The sequence below is a fragment of the Piliocolobus tephrosceles genome, chromosome 16, assembly GCF_002776525.5.
Source record: "Piliocolobus tephrosceles isolate RC106 chromosome 16, ASM277652v3, whole genome shotgun sequence".
Taxonomy (NCBI): domain Eukaryota; kingdom Metazoa; phylum Chordata; class Mammalia; order Primates; family Cercopithecidae; genus Piliocolobus; species Piliocolobus tephrosceles.
Window position 1 is genome coordinate 12,588,841 of NC_045449.1, and position 22,072 is coordinate 12,610,912.

General features: G+C 40.8%; 1 protein-coding gene across 1 annotated transcript in view; it reads left to right on the forward strand.

The window, feature by feature from the left end:
- MYOCD (myocardin) overlaps nt 1–22,072 on the forward strand; it is a 99,160-nt gene that overhangs the window by 13,028 nt on the left and 64,060 nt on the right. The gene's annotated exons all lie outside the window — the stretch shown is intronic.

A 22,072-nucleotide genomic window follows, 5' to 3' on the forward strand; every position in this document is an offset into this window, starting at 1 on the left:
AGAACTCTCATCTCATGGCTTACAAAATCAAATTTACCACATGGTCCCCCAGAGAAATGGGCAGCCCAGGGGAACGCGGTCTTTTCAGATAGGCAGATGCCTGGCATTTAACCCATTTCCTCTCTCAACCTAACAGTTCGTTTACTTAAAGCTTTTTTTTTTGATTTTTGATTTTTTTTAAACATGGTAGCCATCTGCACTGGCTTCAAGATTGAAAGAATGAGATGAGAAGGAGAGATGGAAAATTCAGCCGAGTGTAACTCAGGGTTGGCTGTGAGGAGGACAGAATGAAGCATAGGGATAGCAAAGGAATCCTTGGCTTAGTAGAAATGCAGCCTTCACAAAGGATTGTATTCTTAACACATAGATTAGAACCTGGCACTAGAGAACGTCCCAGAGACAGAAAGTATTCTCAGGCGTCATGTTTTGCTGTTTCCTTGTGTCTAACCGTAGAGCCAGGATTATTTTCTAATATTTAAAGAATGGTTAATAGACCTATATTTAGATATATGTATAAGCATATGTTTGTATATGATATGTAACATATATATAGTATGAGAGAGTTAAAGATTTATCTTTGAGGATGCTCTTTGCAATGATATATATACTACAGTAAAACTGAGGGAAAACTGGAGATGCTTAACAAAAAGAAAATATTCAAATACATCAAAAATGGGATTTACCATGCGCGTTAAATATGATGTTTTCAAAGGATCATGAGATGCAAAGCTGTTTATAATGCAAGAAGGTGGTTTCAGAGTTGCATGTGATACAATCCCAATCCTTGAGAACTTGTAGGGTAGGTGCCTTTTTATATCCATGTTCAGGCATATGAATCAGAAGAAAAAAGGCAAAGTATTAGCAGGTGCTGCTTATTGCTGCAGACTTGAATTCCTATTAATTTTGCCTCTCATCCTGAAACTTTTATACATTTTTCAAATTTTCTGTAATGAACATGCATTTGTTTTATAGTCAGAAAAGGTAATATATGCTTTAAACGCTATAATAGAATGGTATATATCACAAGCTTAACTTAGGCTCTCAAAAGAACTTAAACCTATATTCAAGAACCACAGCCCCATGGAATGAAGACTCTTCTCTTAATTTTAGAAGAACTGCTTTGCCTCATAAAATATACCCTTTCTTCCAAACTCTAATTCCCCTAACTCTTATTCAGCTACTTAGTGGATACCCACAGTTAACCTCATTAATCTTCATAAGGTAATTTACTAGGGCTAAAGGGCTCTTAATTTGACCACTATAATTACCCTAGAGGTGAGTATAATGATGTCCCTCTTACAGGGATGGGAAACTAAGGTACAGAAAGGGGAATGACCTGCCCAAATTTACACATACAGTATGGTGAAGCAGCACTTGAACTCAGATCTCCTGGCACTAAATCTTGTGGCCTCTCTTGATGAACAAGCGAACACAAGAAGGCGTAAATCTGAGTCCCTTTGTCTCAGGCATCTCTGCAGCAATAGCTTTCAAGGAACGCGGGTCAAATGGCAGGTCCTTTTCCCGGAGGCCCCTCCCGCCAGCCCCGGGCGTGTGTGCACGCTGTCTGCTTAATTCGCTTATGGCTCTGTGCCACAGAATACATAAACAAGTGGGGAAAGCCTCAGAGAGGAATCTTCGTGCCCAAATGGAGCAATTTGTCTTCTGCAATTATTGTTTGAAATTGTTTATGTCAGTTGCCGAGTTTCTGTTCTGTACTTCAGGGACCTGTTTGTGATGGAAGGAAAATTTCCCCTCCGCGGAACAGCCATGCTAGTTGGACACTTGCAGTGACAGTGTTGTCAGCTGCTTCCCAGTCCTCCCTGACTTCGCGAGGGGTTTGATGAGGTTCCCTACACCCCAATAGAGCACCGGAGGAACTCTCTGATGCTCACATGCCTGCTGCATGTGCTAATTTAATCCTTACAACAATCCTGTAAGGAGGGACCGTTGTTCCAGTCCTCCATCCATAGAAGAAGAAACCAAGCCCCCAGCACTGAAGGAACTGCCACAAAATCCCATGCCTTGTAAATGGAAAAGCTGGGGCTTGGTCTCACGTGCCTTTAGTTTGTAAGTCCATGCTTGTGACTGCTACCCTGTACTGCTTCTCACAAGCACCGGAACCAGTCAGAGCTGGCTTGAGCCATCTGACTTTGCCATCCCATCCTCCGGGTGAGCATGTGAACTGGGGATTCTGCCCTCTAAGTGACATCGTAAGCCCCAAGGCATTTCCACTTGAGGTTTTTGTTCCCTATTCCTCTAGTGTCTTGAGTTATTTTAACATGAAAGCCTCAAGCTCACAAACCTGGCAGCTTTGTGAGTGAGAGAGAATTCCTTTTGAGGCATGCATTAGTCTTCTTCAAATGTTTTGACAAGCTGAGAGTGTGGTGCTTAGGGAGAGAATAGCTTTGCAGTGTTGGTGTGAACAGACACCTTTCTAAAACAACTTGAGCCCAAGCATGAGGTTCAGTCATTGAAATCACAAATCACTGCATGGTAATTCTGAGACCAAGCGTTTTGGCTTTCGATATTCTCTTGGTTTTGACTCGCCAAATGCCCAGCACTAGATGCTGGCCTGAATTCACGTCTCCTAATCTCCCTAAAGGAAGCAGAGCCAGGACATCCCTTAGGATGAAGAAAGAACAGTGTGTGCCTGGCCTCAGCACCCCCTGCTTGAGTGCTCTCCTGTAAGGGTCACTGAGGCCAGCCCAGCACCCGCCAGAGCACACCTTGTTCCCTGAGACCATCAAGGGCTACCTCAGTGACCTGATCATCATTTTCACCTCCTCCTCTCTGAGTACTCCCTGCAGGAGATGAGCAGACAGTCGGGCCTATGTTATTCTTGGTCAGTGAATACAACAAACAACAGCACACAGGGCAACATTTGGCTAGGGAACGGTTATCTTCGGTACCTGGAATCAGAAGGCAAGGAGCAGCGTGTGCTCGGGCATTAGCACTCCACACAAAAATAATCCCTGGCTCTCAGCCTTGTTTGGGAAACGTGACCAGAATTGGGGTAAGACCGATGCGGATAACCGAGTCTCTCATTTCACCTTCTCCCAGCATTCTGTCAGCCACCCTCTTCTTTTAACCGGGAAATTCGATGCTTCTGTATGCCAAGGAGGAACATATCAGACCCACAGGTGACACGGGCCACTGGTGGGGAAGAGTGACTTTGTCCTAGAGTCAGATAACGCCAGGCAAAGAAAAGAATTTGGGGGTGAACCACACATAGGAAGAGAAAAGGAGAGTTGTATCTATGAGATGTGCCACACAGTAATCAGCTTCCAGCTCTGGAGGAGACCAGAAGCCTCCGATGGTGGTCCTGCTTGTTACTTTCCAGGAAGTCATCCATTCACCAGCCAACAGTTTTCCCAAAGACCTATGCCTGGTAGTGTCCTTGAAGGCAATAATGTCAAGGTCGAAGATTACATATGAAGATGCGTCCAACTAAACCTGGGGTAGGATTCAACAGAAAAGGGAAGGTAAAAGACTAAATTATAAACAGGTACCACTGCCCTTTTCGTGGAGAGAGTTTTCAGCGGGCTCATGCTCTGTTGTATCCAGGGTTTGTGATCTTGACCTGGCATCTTATGGAGAGGATGCAACATAAATAGCCATTCAAGCTGCTCTTCACCATCTGCTTAACTGAGATCCTAAGTATGATAACTGCCATGTGCATTCTGTCAGGGGTGTACATTCTGCTCACTTTTACAAACACCTGCATCCATATACCCAAAAGTCTATTGGTATAGACACCTGATTGGTAGAACAGGATTTATTTGTTTTTTATTTTTTTTGAGACGGAGTCTCGCTCTGTCGCCCAGGCCGGAGTGCAGTGGCCGGATCTCAGCTCACTGCAAGCTCCGCCTCCCGGATTCATGCCATTCTCCTGCCTCAGCCTCCCGAGTAGCTGGGACTACAGGCGCCCGCCACCTCGCCCGGCTAGTTTTTTTGTATTTGTTAGTAGAGACGGGGTTTCAACGTGTTAGCCAGGATGGTCTCCATCTCCTGACCTCGTGATCCGCCCGTCTCGGCCTCCCAAAGTGCGGGGATTACAGGCTTGAGCCCTCGCGCCCCGCCTGTAGAACAGGATTTAGAAGTAGATCTCAAAGCTTTACCTGGTTGTGCTGACAGCTTTCTGCCACCACAGGATGCCCCTCTTCAACAATTATCATATGGAACCTCTTTGTTTGCAAATAATAGAGAATCAAACACTAGAAACCCTGAACAAGCTTAAGCAAAAAGGAACACTTATTATAAACAAACTAGGGTGTCTCATAAAACTGAACAATAGAAATGTGTTTGCGACTTGGGTGGAAATAAGCTGCAATTGGGGATTTGAACACTTTCAGGCCACTGTCTTGGCTGTCTTCTATGCTCCGTCTTCTCCTGCAATATAGGCTGCCTTTGTTTCTCAATTCACATGGGTGAAAATGGCCACCTCCGACTGCTATTGAATTTTCTCTTTCAGTCCCATTTCCAAAATTCCTAGGGAGAAGCTCTGTCTGGCTGGGGGGATGCCCATCCTCAGAACAAAAACTGGGACTAGGAAGACAGACAAAAACTGTGTGGATGGCAGAGGAGAAAAGCATTTCCTATTAAACCCAGTGGAAAACCATTTCAGATGAGAATAAAAGAGAGGCACTGGCTTCCCCTCCTTTCTTTCTTTTGTCACTGCCACCAACAACTTTACTGTCAGTACCTGTCTCTCCTTGTCTTCCTCTGTCACTTTCTCTCTCTCTCCCTCTCTCACCCCCCCACCCCGCCCTGCTCCTTCTCTCTCTCTCTCTTCTTTCTCTCTTTCTTATCAGGCCTGTCAAGTCTTTCAGGAATGAAAATTACTCACACATACACAGACACACACACATATACACACAAGCTGTTGTTAGGTAGAACTGGAAGGAGGCAAATTAAATGCTATGGGCCTGACAACTCCATTTATTTATTTGTTTAAGTTTTCTGAGAGAAAAGGCCAGAAAAGCCTTCCCTAATTCCCAAACTACACGAAACTCCTGGCGTGACACTCCCCAAATTGTAATTATTTAACATCTTTCTACCTCCCTAGGCTGTAATCTCTCTATAGGCAAAACTTGTGACAGTTTTATTCACAGCTGGATCCCTCATGTCTAAGACAGTGTTTGGACATAGAGTACGGGATCAGTAAATATTGAATGAATGAAATGAATGAATGGAGAAATGAATGATGTTAGCATGTTCATCTTACTGGCAAATTCCCAGATGAAGACATTACTTCAAAGGCTCCTGGCAGCCCTACCAATTTGGCTACCAATAATCATAGTAACAGTGCTTTTGTTTTTTTCAAAAGTCTGATCAAAGAGTGTGTCATATAAGTAAGTTTAATTCGCATCTCTCTCTTTCTCTCATCTTCTCTCTCTCTCTCTCCATTTTTCATTAATTTATTATTAAGACATAGCGATTCTTTTTTCTCATTTGTTTCTCAAATTTGCCCTCTTTGTTTTATTCCCAAGTGGACTTTCTTGCCTTATCCATGGATCATAATGAGAGTCTCTAAACCAATCCTGTCTCTTCCCATCATCCTCGCATCAGATGAGTCCTCTTAAAATGTCAACCTTACTTAATTACTCTGCTGGTCAAAAAAAAAAAATGCCAGTGTAGCCCTCTTTCTACAGGATAAAGTACAAAGTAGCATCCGTGGCTCTCTGTTTCTGAATTCCTAACTCCTGTTACAGTGTTATCTCCTAGCACTCCCGAATAGAAACATTTTCCCTGAATCAGGCAATGTCCAGAGGAACACTACATATTTTATGGAGCCCTGTGCAAAATGACAGTGCAGGATCCCTTGTTCGAAAATGATTAAGAATTTCACAATGGTGACTGGGCGTGGTGGCTCACACCTGTAATCCCAGCACTTTGGGAGGCCAAGATGGGTGGATCACGAGGTCAGGAATTCAAGACTAGCCTGGCCAACATAGTGAAACCCCGTCTCTACTAAAACATACAAAAATTATCCGGGCATGGTGGCACGTGCCTGTAGTCCCAGCTACTCAGGAGGCTGAGGTAGGAGAATCGCTTGAACTGGGGAGGTGGAGGTTGCAGTGAGCCTAGATGGCACCACTGCACTCCAGCTGGGGAAACAGATGAGAATTAGTCTCAAAAAAAAAAAAAAAAAAGAATTTCACAATGGTGATAGCACCTCATCAAACCAAGCACACGGTCCTTCTAAAAATAGGACTCAGTCACAGCACAAGTTATATGCTTATGAAGCCAGCCCTGGGTAGGAAGTGCCATGTTTATTTCAGATTTAAGATTTTATTCATTTTGGGCCAGGCATAGTGGCTCATGCCTGTAATTCCGGCACTTTGGGAGGCCAAGTCAGGTGGATAACTTGAGGTCAGGAGTTCGACACTAGCCTGGCCAACATGGTGAAACCCCATCTCTACTAAAAATAGAAAAAATATTAGCCAGACATGGTGGCACATGTCTGTAATCCCAGCTACTTGGGAGGCCAAGGCACAAGAAATGCTTAAACCCAAGAGGCAGAGGTTGGCAGTGAGCCAAGATCACACTACTGCACTATAGTCTGGGTGACAAGGTAAGACCCTGTCTCAACAAAAAAAAAAGCAGGGGGTCTGGGCGCGGTGGCTGATGCCTGTAATCCCAGCAATCTGGGAGGCTGAGGTCGGTGGATCACTTGAGGTCAGGAGTTCAAGATCAGCCTGGGCAACAGGGTGAAACCCCGTCTGTACTAAAAATACAAAAGATTAGCCAGGTGTGGTGGTGCATGCCTGTAATACTAGCTACTCAGGAGGCTGAGGCAGGAGAATCGCTTGAACCCAGGAAGCGGAGGTTGCGGCGAGCCGAGATCATGCCACTGCACTCCATCCTGGGAGACAGATTGAGACTGGCTTAAAAAAAAAAAAAAAAAGAAGTTTTATTTATTTTGTTTTGTTGTTCAAGAATACCCTTTTTGCATCTTACCCATGAATTTCTCACTTGAAAAGTTAAAGGTTCAGTTCTTCTGCCCTTGGTAGCCTTCTACTTACATGGATTATTGAAGAACATGTTGCCTAACACTTGATTTAGTTAACTCAAGCGTGTGTATCTTTTTCTTCATCAGAGTATTTATGACTTAAATTGCTTTGTATAATTCCTGGTGCTTAGAGGTACCTCAACAGATAGAAAGGAATTGTTCAATACTATTTGAGAACTTGAATTGGAAGATACACACAAGAATGCATGAGCACCAGGCTGGCCTGGTAAATCCCAAAGCCTTCTGGAGTCACCATAGAAGTAATAGCTGTTCTAGTTGACATTTCCCTCTAAAGCATCACTTTGAGACCCTGCATTTCACCCTTAACCTCTTAGACCCCGTGGTGAGATATGCTTTACAATCTTGCAGCCTTTTCCTGTCCTTTGAACATAACACTAAGAACCATTACAAGACATATTGTAATCTCATGGGAAAAACTTGAGATTAAGAGGAATCTCAGAACCCTGAATTTGGAGACTTAACAAAAACAGACCTTGGTCAAAAATGAAGCCAAATGTCATGAAATGTTAGCCCTCCAAGGAGCCTTTGACATCATCAACTCATCTCTCTTGCTTTACAGAGGAGGAAACTGAAGCTGCAGAGGTGTCTCGTCCAAAGTCATAAGGCTATTTAGTGGGAGGAACATGGGCTCTTCTCCCAAGTTCTTGTGTGACTTGCAAGACAGCCTGCCGATATATCAGGGCAGACAGAACTTTGGGTCAATTTCTAGTCCACGCTTGTAGGTATTTCACCTCTGTGCAAGGCAGAAATTGAATATAGGCCCAGTTTTCTTTTTAAGACACTTTAATTTTTCACAAAATTCTGGAATTTGGCATCTAACTGTACAACACTCAAGTTATAAAGAAGGTTTCCATTTAGACACAGGGCTTATCGTATCTGCAGAACATGGACACAGTCTAGAGGCATGGGAGTACAAGCAGCATCATGGGTCTGATGAAATGGTAGCTCTTGTAGTTGCCAAGGGCACTGGTTGCTAGGCAGGGTACAGAAGAGTCTAACAGTAGCCAAGAGTCCACTGTAAGAAAAGGTGCTGCAGAAGTGGCAAAAGCCCACCACCATCTGCTGATGGAAAAGAAAGGTTTCCCTCTCTGCTGTTGCCAAGGGAGCTGGCTGTCTCCTGGATTTGAGAGCTTTCCAGTACTCTAGAGCCTTCAGTATCCTGCAAGGAAGCTTCGAAGGACCCAGATGGGTTGGGAGAAACAGCCATGTTGGTGTAATGGCACTGTAATCTACACCCGCTCTTTGCTCTTGAATAAAATCGTTCATCTATTCCTAAGTAATATCTCATAGGAGGTTTGAGATTTTTAGAACCAAATCGTAAAAATAACATACCGAAGTTGGAAGGCGTTTAGGGGACCATGCAAACCCATGATTTTAAAACTCTGCTTCATAGAGTTTTAACATTTTGTGAGAGGTTTTGCTTTTGTTGTTCACCTCCATGCTATTTTTTTTTTCTTTCCATGTAAGATTTTTAGTTAAAAAACACTACACTTTCAGTAATACATTTTTAAAAATTTGAAACCACCTAATTCTAACCAAGTCCTTCCCTTCATGAGTAAAGAGTCTGGAGCCCAGAGAGATGAATTTCTTGCATTATTATTATTTTGATGTGTTGCTAGAAAAAGACATGTGGGTTTACTCAGTAAATTCTGGGGGGTTATTTTCACCTTCCCACATAGTCAAGGCAGAGCCATTCCTAAAGGGACTAGAATTCGTGGAATAGTTAGAAGAAATAGAGGAAGATGACTTTGTGGGTGAGAGATGCATGGCTAGAACAGTGAGTCCTCATCTTTTAATTTTTTTATTGGTCACGCTTTTGAAATAAATCTTTTCTTTCCCCAAAGGATAACTTATTAAGTGTACAATAAACAGAAACCATTTTATCATTTCGTTAAAAGTTTAAATATAAATTAACTTATGTTCAAAAAAATATCTGGTCAAACCATGTATTCTGGTGTTCTTTTAGAAAACACAACCATTCTTTGGGGCTGAAGAGGTCGCGGCAAGTAGGGGGCACAAGTAGGTCAAGCAACGCTAGGGGGAATTTACTTAAGATAAATGGAGTAGTTGGGTAGGCAAAAACCAAATAGTCAGTGGAGAGGAGGTAGAAAGAAAATCAATCACATTTGAATAATATGATGGTGTTAAGGAAGCATTGTATCCATGGCAACATGGGAGAAGAAATGGGTAAGGATGATGCTCTTAGCAAGGATGATTTATTTGGGTGGATGAAACAGAAGATTAACACACAGATTCCAGTAACTTCTCTATGATTCTTTGGATAATAAAACTTCATGGGCCCATATTGTATACTGAATGGAAAATGGACAAGAACTAACAATTCCCAAAGAGTTGAGATGCACTAAGATACCTGGTGTTACTGGTTTGGGACAACAGTGTTGCTGAAAGCATTGGAAAGTCTCCTACACCCAATGGAGGAAAAGGCAGCTGTTCTCCACCTTGAATGTCAACAGGAGGCTTCTGGGTTTCAGTTGACCCCCCAGCTTTGTCAGTACAACCTGAACTGAAGCATGGATGGGCAATTATCCTGCTTTTTAGAGCAGAACAGATCACTTATAGGAATGATCCTGGGTCCCGCTTTGCTGCTTCCAAATTATCTAAACAGTTGAGCAGATAGCCAGATTCATTCTGAAACTCTTACAGCAAATCATTTATGTAAAAAAATGTTTAGTTTCTTCCTTCCTTTCCTTCCTTCCATCTCCTTCCTTCCTTCCATCTTCTTCCTTCCTTCCTTCCATCTTCTTCTTTACTTCCTTCCACCTCCTTCCTTCCTTTCACCTCCTTCCTTCCTCCCATCTCCTTCCTTCCTTCCCTCCTCCCTTCCTTATTTTCTTCCATCTCCTTCCTTTCTTTCTCTCCTTCCTTCCCTGCCTCCCCCCTCCCTCTTTCTTTCTTTTTTCCTTCTTTCCTTCCTTCCTTCCTTTCTTTCTCTTCCTTCCTTCCTTTCTTCCTTCCTTCCTTCCTTCAGGATCATTTCCGTCTTGGGTCCTGGGTGGCAGCCCACAATGTGGGCAAAAGTATTGCCTTACAAATCAGAGTTCTGCTAGGACACTTGGCCTATTTCTTGTTTCCCTTCTGGAGCAAGGCCTAGTGTATCCCTGGTTTAACACATCTTTCATTTTATATTAAATACATGTGAATTAATTAGTTGTTGTCAGTGGAATAGATATTCACACCCATGTACGCACACACATGCATACCTTGTTCTTAAAATTACAAAATAAACTTGGTTTTCCTATTCCCATTTTTTAAAATTTCTTCTTCTTTCTACCCTTTCCCTTATCCTTGCTTTGTCTTCTTTTATCTGCTCCTTTCTTCGCTAAAATCCTCAGTACATTTAGAATTGACTCACACTCAGATTTAATCAGATGAAACTTTTCCTACCTGCTGCATATAAACACTTACAGGAATACATAGCACTACTATCATAATCTCATATATTACTTCTATTGCTGGTGTAGATGTAATTTTTGGTCTCTTGAAATCTTATAACTTCTTGGAAATAATCCTGAAGCCTTGATTTTGGAACTTAGACTCCCACACCCTATAAAGTATATATTTTGTCAGATATAAACCTAGTCTGACACCAAACAAAACAGAATATTTAGGTCAGGATATAAAGAAAAAGTAGAGACAGATTTGATGTTATATAAGCATATATTATATGACAAACAATATATCTAAAATCCATTGGATATAGAAATGAATGATATTAGAACAACTAATTAACAATTTGAGGCCAGGCACAGGGGGTCACACCTGTAACCCCAGCACCTTGGGAGTTCGAGGCAGGAGGATCACTTGAGGTCAGGAGGTCAAGACCAGCCTGGCCAACATGGTGAAACCCAATCTCTACTAAAATACAAAAATTAGCTGGGCATGGTGGCAGGCAACAGTAATCCCAGCTACTCAGGAGGCTGAGGCAGGAGAGTCGCTTGAACCCAGGAGGCAAATGTTGCAGTGGGCCGAGATCACACCACTGCACTCCAGCCTGAGTGAGACTCAGTCTCAAAAAAAAAATTGAAAAAATAATTAGAGCCTTTTGTAACACTATACACTAAAATTAATTCCAGATGCACTGAAAAGTTAAATGCAAATGTAAAAACCAAAATATAAATATATAAGAACATTTCAGTGATACATAATCTGGAGATGGAGAAGACCTAAGTATACATCAAAGACAGAACTCATAAAAGAATATTCTAAGGGATTGCATATAGAGATGTTAAATGCCAAAAATCATCACAAGATTGAAAGGCAAACTAAAAAAAACCAGTGGAAATTTACAACATTGATGACTGACTATGTTTAATGTACTTCAGATATAAATAGATATCCCAAGTCTATAAGGAAAAAAAAAATCCCAGTGGAAAATCTGTCAAAGAATGTTACCAGACAGTTTGCAAAAGAAAGATACTAATAGTAAAAAAATCTAAGAAGACATGTTTGACTCATTAAAAAGTACGATAAGATACCATTGTTACTTATCAGATTAGCAAAGCTTTTTTCTTCTTCTTCAGTAGCATCAACCACTGTTAACAAGGTTGTAGTGAAGTTAAGGCACTCCCATAGTCCCGGTAAGAGTACAAAATGACTCATCTTTACTGAAGGAAAGAAAATTAAGTTTACAGTCAAAAGGGATTAACTGGATATTGAAGCATAATGAAATACTATGTGGCCATAAAAAATGAGAGTTCATGTATACATAACCACACAAAAAGTAAGAACATATTGAAAAAAATGGAAAAGCAAGGCACAAAATAGTGTAAAAACATGGTCTTATTTTTGCATGTAGCGTATTTGCTTATTTCTATTTCTCAAACGTACTTTTTTCTCAGAATTTCCTGGAATGTTTGTGAAAATGTATTCCCAGACATACTAGGCAATAGTCTTCAGGAAGGGGACTAGGGGAATTTGTGTTTATCAAGTCTCCCCAGGTCATTCTTATATCAGGTAAATTGGGGAAATCCTGATCAAATCTAATGTAAACTCTTTATTCAATTCATATTGAGACTGAGCTCCAGCAAGGCTCTGGGAACTGTCAAAAGCAATAGCTATTTAGCTGCGGAATGGGATCTAGAATCACGTGTGTCCAATCCCAGATGAGCAATCTCTTTTTAAAGCCCCAAGCATATTCACTAATATTCTTAAATTTAACTCCCAACAACTTCCTAATCCCTTTGTAGACAGGTGGCAGGAGTTCTTAGCTCTATTGTTGCACATTCGGTAATGACCTTTCTTTGTTGATAGCAAATGGAAAGTTTTCCATTTTCACCGTTCCCTAGCAATGTGACATTTTCAAACAGTAGCTCAAAACTCTTTAAATAGAAAAGATCCATTTCTACTCTATCGTGACTCAGTAACAGCCACAGGATTCTTCTCAAACTTTCCTAAAAATGTCATCTTTGGGCTGGACTCAAGAGGAACATTTCAGCCAAGGAGACACATTTTCCACTCTGTCAAGAATGAGCGAGCATGGGGTTGGAACATAAAGTGTTTTGCAATCCTCAGAAAAGCAATACTTCTCACCAAAACCATGGTAACGACTCCACGTGATGCCATCAGAGTCTGGGATCGTTCAGGAGCCTCATTCTAATTGAAGACTTGGTCGGGGCCATCACCTGTGCTGGTCAGAACAGTCACCCAGCTGCCTGTTGGCTTCAGAAAGGAAACGGTACCCTACCTGACTGTTGCCATGGAGACACTATGGGCAGTGATTCTGAGCTGAGCATCCCTTATGTTGAGTTACTTAGGGGGCAGGTAGCATGAAACGTGCCTCATGTTCTAATGGCTTCTGATTCTTCATTTAAAAAGATAGGCCCTTCACCCTCGCACCAAATGGAAGAAATACGTTAAAACACAAGGTATAACATGACTAAAGTTACTGTTTTCTCATCCAAATATTAATAGTTCCATTTGGAACTTATACTCGTGAGATAAAAGTTGAGAGTCCAAAATCATGGTTGGAAATTTGCCTGCCTAAGTTTATCACTTTCTGGCCTTGGATGAGCTTTTATATCTTAGGAGCTATGACCGGAAATAATAATACACACTCCTCAAGAATTATTGGGATAGTTCAATAGATGATTTACATAAAACACTTCTTTCCCTAAGACGGGCACTTTCCAATTCTGTTAGTAATGAGTCCCCTTCAACTTTCTTACTAGGAATTATCAACACGAGAGAGACAGGGAAAAGGAATAAAAGAAAGGAATAGGAAAGAGCTGATCTGTAGTGAATTAATGACTCAGTTTCTTCTATTCACCTCATTTTCTGCCTTTTCCATCTCACTCGATGTGATGTGTTACTCCTGTGCCATCAATTTTCCCTGCATGTACATGGCATAACTTCTTCTAAGGGACCATCACTCCTGGGCGCAGCCAATGTTTAAGGCAGTAATGACTCTTTAAAAGGCATATGCTTGCATTCCCATCGCTCCCTTTTCTTCTTTAGATTCAGTATCCAGAAAATAGGTGGGCTTTCTTGTGAAGCAGCCATTATCAGTGCAAAGCATAAAGGTCTTTGATAACCTTGCAGAGTTTAGAAAGTGGTAAACTCATTAATGCTGTCCCAATAATCCTGAAATTGTTAACTATTATTTGTTGTTAATATTGAGATTACAGCTATATACAGATGCTATCTATACAGAAGGCTAGAGCTCTTGGACATGGAGGATTATGAAGCTTAGCAGACTCAAAGTTAAATCTATGTTTTCCATTCCCAACGTCCTTGCCCCATCCTGTTGCCTCTCTTTGGCATCAAGAAAGGCCTGCCTACCACCAGCAGGCATGTGGCAGAGGTGACTGTCTAAGTTATAAGCAAAATGTCACCATGTCCTTCAATCCTCATATTTCCCTCCTCTTCAACCTGAAACTCTAAGGAGACCTGTGCAGCTGCACCTGGTTCTCCCTCTTCTGAGTGCCTCTGCTTTCTCTCCCAGGCACAGGTGAGTGAACTCTGCCAAGCTTCCTAACCCTCAATGTCCAAGAGCGCTGGCCCACCTATCTGTACATAGCAATAATCTCAATATTAAGAACAAATAATAGTTAACAACTTCACAGGATTATTGGGAAGGCATTAGTGAGTTTATCACTTTCTAAACTCTACACTCTCTGGCTGCAGTCCCCACGTTGTGCAGGATAGTTTAGCTCCCATTCTTGAGCTGGAACCCAGTCCCAGCCCTGAGCTGCAAGCGTGGAATCTAGTCCTGGTTCTCCACTATACTCGACCCACAAGTTTCTATGCATTTTTAGATAATTATTAAACAGTGGGCTGCTTCTCTGACTCAATAGGCTTCACACCTATTCTATGCTTATAGAATATTAAGGAAATAAATTTTCCCTTCTTTGGTAAGGTACGTGCTTAGGGTGGTGGTAGAACTTGCTACTTATTCCTGAAGTTCATTTTGGAGAAAAATCACAGGGTGGAGCTGTCATGGAGCATTTATGTTTTTTAAAAAAATAAAAATAAAAAATAGGCCAGGCACGGTGGCTCATACCTGTAATCCCAGCACTTTGGGAGGCCGAGGTGGGTGGATCACCTGAGGTCAGGAGTTCCAGACCAGCCTGGCCAACATGGTGAAACCCCATCTCTACTAAAAATACAAAAATTAGCTGGGCATGATGGTGGGCGCCTGTAATCCCAGCTACTCAGGAGGCTGAGGCAAGAGATTTGCTTGAACCTGGGAGGAAGAGGTGGCAGTGAGCCAAGATTGTGCCACTGCACTCCAGCCTGGGAGTCGCAGAGAGACTCTGTCTCAAAAAAAATAAATAAAATAAGGTGCTCCCTACCTACCAGACATGAAAATATATATCATTATATATCATTAGTCTAGAATAAAATAAATGGTGTAGCACCGGAACAAGAATATTCAAATGAGGAGATCAGAATCCAAAGCCCAGACCTCTGAGTAAAGAGGCGACTTAAACACAAACATATGACTCCCAATTCTGATGACAATGGCCGAAAGAATGCAAGAATAGAAAAAATACTGCTTTGATTCTGGAAGCCTAGAAAGACTGACACCCAAATGTCAGAATCATAAGAGAGATTTCTGCTGTTGATAAAACATATTGGGATGACGTAGAGAAGACACCAAGAACTCACTTCCCACGACCTTCCAAAGATAAGAATGAGGTCCCTAAAAAGATGAATGAAGAGAAACCTCCATGAATACCTGTCACTTAGAGGTGGGTAGAACTGGGAGTGGAAAGAAGGCATGGGCCAAAAAGTCACCTTCTGTTCAAACAGTATTTTTAGCTATGATGGATCAATGGAGGTTTGCCAAGAGCTCTGGGACACAAATGGGTGCAGCAAGCTGAAAGCAGGGAAGGGAAGGGAGGCTCTGCTCAGCAAAGCACAAAAAGGCATCCAGGAAGGGGCCAAGCAAAAGCTGCAGGTGGCTGTGCTCAGATAGCAAAGCAGCTTCACCAAGCATAAGGCCACTGGAGCAAGGTTTCTGTCTGAAGTGTTAGGACTGTCCTATCTGCAGTGGGAAGCAGCCACAGAGAGGGATGGGTTCGAGCTCAACCTCTCGTATCAAACCTCAGCCGAACCTAGAGAAGATGACAGGAACGAATTCCACTGCTAAGATCATCTGGGACTTGGCTCTCTGCCCACTCCCTTTAGAGTTAGACCCTGACCGGGCAGCCAGGCCTCCAGCTTCAGAGGAGAGAAAGATTCCAGTAGCTTCCATGTGATTGGAGCAACAAGGCTAAGGGAAATGGGCAACCTGGTCATACTTTGTGGGAAGATCAGAACAACCTTTTAGGAGAGCTATTGTCATACGTACCAAACGCCTTGAAATTTGACATTTCCTGTGACCAAGTCATTCTACTTCTAGGAGTGTTTCTTAATATCATATCAAAGACGTGGCCAAAAATCCACTGGAAAGAATGTCCACTGTGATTTTTAATGTTAAAACTTTAAAAAATCTAAACATTCAGTAATAGCCAATGGTTCAGTGACTTATGGAATAACCAAAAAAAAGAAAAAGAAAAAGAAAGGAAATAAATACTCTACACCTACTAAAATAGCATCATTTGATGGGTATTAAATGGCATATGAATGTATCTTTGATATATTACTAGTAAAAATCAGCTAATGAAGGAACCCTTACAATGTGATCCCACACAAACATATAGGAAAAAGGACCTCAACTTCATGGATGAAATATTAGCAAGAAGTATCCCTAGTTTAGAGATTATCTTAGTCTGTTCAGACTGCCATAACAAAATGCCATAAACTGGGTAATTTATAAGCCACAATAATTTATTTCTCACCGTTCCAGAGGCTGGACAGTTAAAGGTACCGGCAGGTTTGGTGTCTGATGAGGGCCCCTTTCCTAGTTCATAGAAGTCCCTCTCTCACTGCCTCCTCCCATAGTGGAAGGGGCCAGACAGCTCTCTGTGGCCTCCTTTACAAGGGCACCAATCCCAAAGATGAGGGCTCTGCCTGCATGACCTAGTGACCTCTCAAACTTCTTAACACCATCATCTTGAGGATTAAGATAGCAACGTGTAACTTTTGGAGAGATACAAACATTAAGACCAGAGCAGATAAGTATGTTTTCTCCTAGAAGCTTTTCTATATTTTGCAGTGTTTCTGCATTAAGCGCATATTGTTTTTGCTTCTTATCCCTTCATCCCTTTGTGCTACATTCTAAGAGGACAGTTTAGCTCAATCTTCTAGTTCACAAATTCATTTTTAGTTGAGTTTATTGTGATGAATGAATTTTTACTTTGCAATTAGTGTTAATAGGAAAGATATTATTTTTTGAATTTTAATTTTTTAAATTGTAGTACAATACACATAAAATGTACCCTATTAACCATTTTAACTGTACAATTCAGTGGCATCAAGTACACTCACACTGTTGTATAATCATCACTAAGATCTTGCAAAGATGAAATTCTGGTTCCATTAAACTATAACTCCCCATTCTCTCTTCTCCCAGTCCCTGGAATTCCCCTTCTACTTTCTGTCTCTATGAGATTGACTACTCTAGGTACCTTATATAAGTGGATTTATACAGTGTTTCTACTTTTGTAATTGGCTTATCTCACTCAGTATAATGTCTTCAAGTTTCATCCATGTCGTAGCATGTCAGAATTTCCTTCCTTTTAAGGCTGAATAATATTCCTTTTTTTTTTTTTTTTTATGACAGAGTCTCTCCCTGTCACCAGGCTGGAGTGCAGTGGTGCAATCTCGGCTCACCGCACTGCAACCTCCACCTCCCGGATTCAAGCGATTCTCCTGCCTCAGCCTCCAGAGTAGCTGAGACTACAGGTGCATGCCACCATGCCCAGCTAATTTTTGTATTTTTTTTTTAGTAGAGACGGGATTTCACCATGTTGGCCAGGATGCTCTCGATGTCTTGACCTCACAATCTGCCCACCTCAGCCTCTCAAAGTGCTGGGATTACAAGTGTGAGCCACCGCACCCGGCCCCATTTTCTAAATATACCACATTGTGTTTATCCTTCATCCATTGATGGATACTTATGTCACTTCCCCTTTTGGCTATTAAGAATAATGCTGCTATGAGGGTAGACGTACAAGTATCTCTTCATGTCTCTGCCTTCAATTCTTTTGAGTATATACCCACAGGTGGAATTGGCGGATCATACAGTAATACTGTGTTTAATATTTTGAGGAGCTGCCATACTCTTTTCCGCAATAGTTGCCCATTTTGTATTCCCATCAACAGCACACAAGGGTTTTTCTCTCTCCATATCCATGTCAACACTTATTTTCTGTTTTACAGACGGTAGCCATCCCTATGGGTGTGAAGTGATTAATGTATTATTTTTCTGTTGATGAATTCTCTTGCCTGTTTCTGAGAAAGGCCTGTTCCCTTTGTTCATATTGTTCCCTTAAGGGCATGTTCTTTCCTTTGGTTAAGTTTGGAGTCTGTGTTAGCCAGGATGGTCTCGATCTCCTGACCTCGTGATCTGCCTGCCTTGGCCTCCCAAAGTGCTGGGATGACAGGCGTGAGCCACCGCGTCCGGCCTAGGTATACATTTTTAAAGCTGTCATTTCTGTTATTTATAGGAATCAGGTGTTTGCTGAGTTTGCCATCTTGAAACAGAAAATATTTGGTATTTTTGCTACTAAAAAAATAGAATAGGAAGTATAAATTACTACAAATTAGCATCTAGAACCAGATTGTGGCTTACGTTAGAATTTAAGTAAATGAAGAAGTTGACATTATACATCAGTAAGCAAAATAAATTTTTTAATAAGTGGCAGTTATATATAGTTTCCCAACTATTTGGAATAAATTAGAATTACAGCCTAGCCTCAAACCATATACCAAATTCCATATGCAGAGATATCATACTCAAAGGCAAAGAACGTGAACACACAGGTTAGGCTCAGGAGGGGCAGGATGAACTGGAAAAGAGAGTTTTTGTGGGGAATAATGCGTATGTAGGAAAAGACCTCAAAGGCTAGAATAAGGAGTCACCACAAGATGCTATACCAAGTAATCTTATAAAAAAGGAGTTTGGGGAAATTGATCTGGTAATGCTGTGTAATGTGTATTGTGAGGAGAGCCCACTAATAAAAATAAGAAAAGAAAGATGTGAGATGGTTTAATCCAGATCTGAACTGACGATTCTTAACTTTTGTAAGTCTCAGAGACTTCCGCAAATCTGATAAAAGTCATAAGCCAGTCCATAGAAATATGTATTTACACACATGCAAGCAACATTTTTGCATACAGAGTCAGAGATTTAACAGGGTCCCTGAAGACCAAGTTCTTGAGGTGAGAGGGAGAGGAATTTATTTTGTATTCAGGGAAAATTGAGTTTATCTCCCCAGCTAGCATGTTACGGCCGTGAGGACAGTAACTGTCCTATTCACCACTGTATGGCAACAGCAAGCAATGCTTTCACTTAGCAGGCAGTCTAATATGTGATGAATGATTGAATGAATGTAATGAATTAATGCCTTCAATCTTTAGAACTGAAAAATCCGCAAACAAACAAAAAAAAAGAAGTATGCGAATGGGTGATGTCAAGTAGTCCAATGATTTCTCCATATCGAAGCAAAGAAATTTTGTCTCCTAGCAGACCCTCTTTAGTGTCATTCTTTCACTATTTGTAATGGAATTTTTCTCTCTGTTTTCTTATCTCCCCGCTCCTCTGATAATTTTTTTTTTTTTTTTTTTTTTTTTTTTTTTTGAGACAGGGTCTCGCTTGTTACCCAGGCTGGAGTGCAGTGGCTCAATCTCGGCTCACTGCAACCTCCGCGTCCCAGGTTCAAGCGATTCTCATGCCTCAGCCTCCCGAGTGGCTGGGATTACAGATGTGCGCCACCATGCCCAGCTAAGTTTTGTATTTTTAGTAGATACGGGATTTTGCCATGTTAGCCAGGCTGTTCTCAAGCTCTGACCTCAGGTGATCCCCCCTGGCCTCTCCAAGTGCTGGGATTGCAGGCATGAGCCACCATGCCTAGCCTCCTTTGATAATATATCTCTCTTCCTTTAGAAATTCTGTTAAAAGGTTTTGTGGCCACTTGCTTAAAGATGATGCCCGAAATCAGTGTTCCAGCCCTGACCTCTGAGCCTTTCTCCAGCCCTACATCACAATTGTTTATCAGGCACCTTGTTTCTTATTTACCAGGACACCAAAAATTCAGATTGTCTAAAACTAAGCTTGTCATTTTTTCAGGGTTCTCTGTCAACTTTATTATAGCATAACTCTAACACATGTTTTCAGAACCCTAAATCTTTAAGCTTTAAATTAAAGGAGCTTAAATTTGGAAGCCATGGTTTTCTTTGGGAATCTAATGTGTGCTATGGACCCATACCCAAGAAAAAAAATGCATATATGCAGATATAGTTGCATACATTAAGTAGCTGTATTTCTTGCAACATATCCAAAGATCCCACACTAACAGCCCCTTGAAAGATAGTAATATGTATTTGTTTCTTTCTTTTTTTTTTTGTTTGTGATGGAGTCTTGCTCTTGTCACCCAGGCTGGAGTGCAATGGCACAATCTCAGCTCACTGCAACCTCTGCCTCCCAGGTTCAAGCAGTTCTCCTGCCGCAGCCTCCCGACTAGCTGGGACTACAGGCACACGCCACCACACCCTGCTAATTTTTTGTATTTTTAGTAGAGATGGGATTTCACCATGTTGGCCAGGCTGGTCTTGGACTCCTGACCTCGTGATCCACCCACCTCGGCCTCCCAAAGTGCTGGGATTACAAACGTGAGCCACCGCAACCAGCCAGTAAGCATATAATTCTGTCCTCCTTCACGTCACCAAAATCTTCTAATTCTTTTTGTTCAAAGCGTTTTTAATGTTTTCCCCTTTTGTTTCCATTTCCACTGCCTTTGTCCAGTTCAATCTAAGTCAGAATGACTTAATAGCTAGAGAACTGAAGGAGTCTTCTAATTGGCTAACTCTAACAATGGGAGATCTTTATAAACTTTTGTCTTCATTTGATTAAGATCTATGATATTGAAAGACAAAATAATTGAGAATTCTTATTTATAATCGTTATAATGTATAAAATGTGTTGTTTAATGGAAAACTTGGAAAACAACTTGTTCCTATCACATTTGGATAAAAATTCACCAGTAAAACTGCCTGGGCCTGAATATTTTTGTATGTGTGTGTGTGTGTGTGGGAGGGGTTATAATAATCAATAATGATTTAATAAACATATTGCTATTCAGATTTTCTGTGTTTTTTTTGGTATCAATTTTGGCAAGCTTTAGTTTTCAAGAAATGTATCCACTTTAAGTGTTTATTAGCACATATTTGTTAATGATATTTTCTCATTATCTTTAATGTCTAGAATATATGGTTATAACACATTTTTTAGTCCCATTATTGATAAATTTTATTCTCTACTTTTATAATCAGATACTTTGGGAGGCCGAGGCAGGTGGATCACTTGAGGTTAGGAGTTCTAGACCAAACTCACCAACATGGCGAAAGCCGTCTCTACTAAAAGTACAAAAATTAGCCTGGCATGGTGGCACACACTTGTAATCCCAGCTACTCAGGAGGCGGAGGCAGGAGAATTGCTTGAACCCGGGAGACAAAGGTTGCAGTGAACTGAGATCGTGCCACTGCACTCCAGCCTGGGTAACAGAGTGAGACTCTGTCTCAAAATAAATAAATAAAATAAAATAAAGTCAGTCTAGTTAGGAGTTTTCAGTTTTGTTGATCTTTGCAAATAACCAGCTTTTGGCATTGTTAATTTTTTCTACTACTTGTCTGTTTTCTATTATAAAGATTTCTGCTTTAATCTTTATTATTTCTTATTTCTACTTACTATGAACATACTTCTTTTTTATCTTCTTATGGTAGAATCTTAGGTCATTGATTTCAAACCTTTCTCTTTTTCTAACATAAGTATTTAAAACTCTGAGTTTCCCTCTAACCACTGCTTTAGCTGTATCTCGTACGTTGTAATATGAGTTATGGGAAATTGTGACATAAAATAGTTATAATATGTTGTACATTTTTTATTATTCAGTTTAAAATATTTTTTATTACTCTTGTGATTCTGTTTTGACTATGAATTATCTAGAAATGTATTGCCAAATATTTTTGTTAATAGCATATTGCTTTTGAGTAATAATTCCAGTGTGGTCAGAAAATGTACTCTACATGATATCAATTATTTCAAATTTATTAAAACGTATTCTATGGCCTAGTATATATTGGTAAATGTACCATGTACACTTGAAAAGAATGTTTATTCTGCAGTTATTGGCTGTAGTGCTAAACAAGTATTAATTATATCAAGATGTTTGATATTATTGCTCAAATCTTCTATGTCATTAGTATTTTTTTAAATCTAGTTATATCAGATGTTGAGAGAGGAGTCTTAAAATCTCCTACTATCATTTTGAAATTGTCTATCTAGTCCTTTAATTCTGTCCATTTTTGTTTCATGTATTTTGAGGTTCTGTTCTTAAATGCATATCCATTTATAATTGCTATGTCTTCCTGATGAATTCTCCCTCTTATAAAATTTCCATTATTTATCTCTAAAAA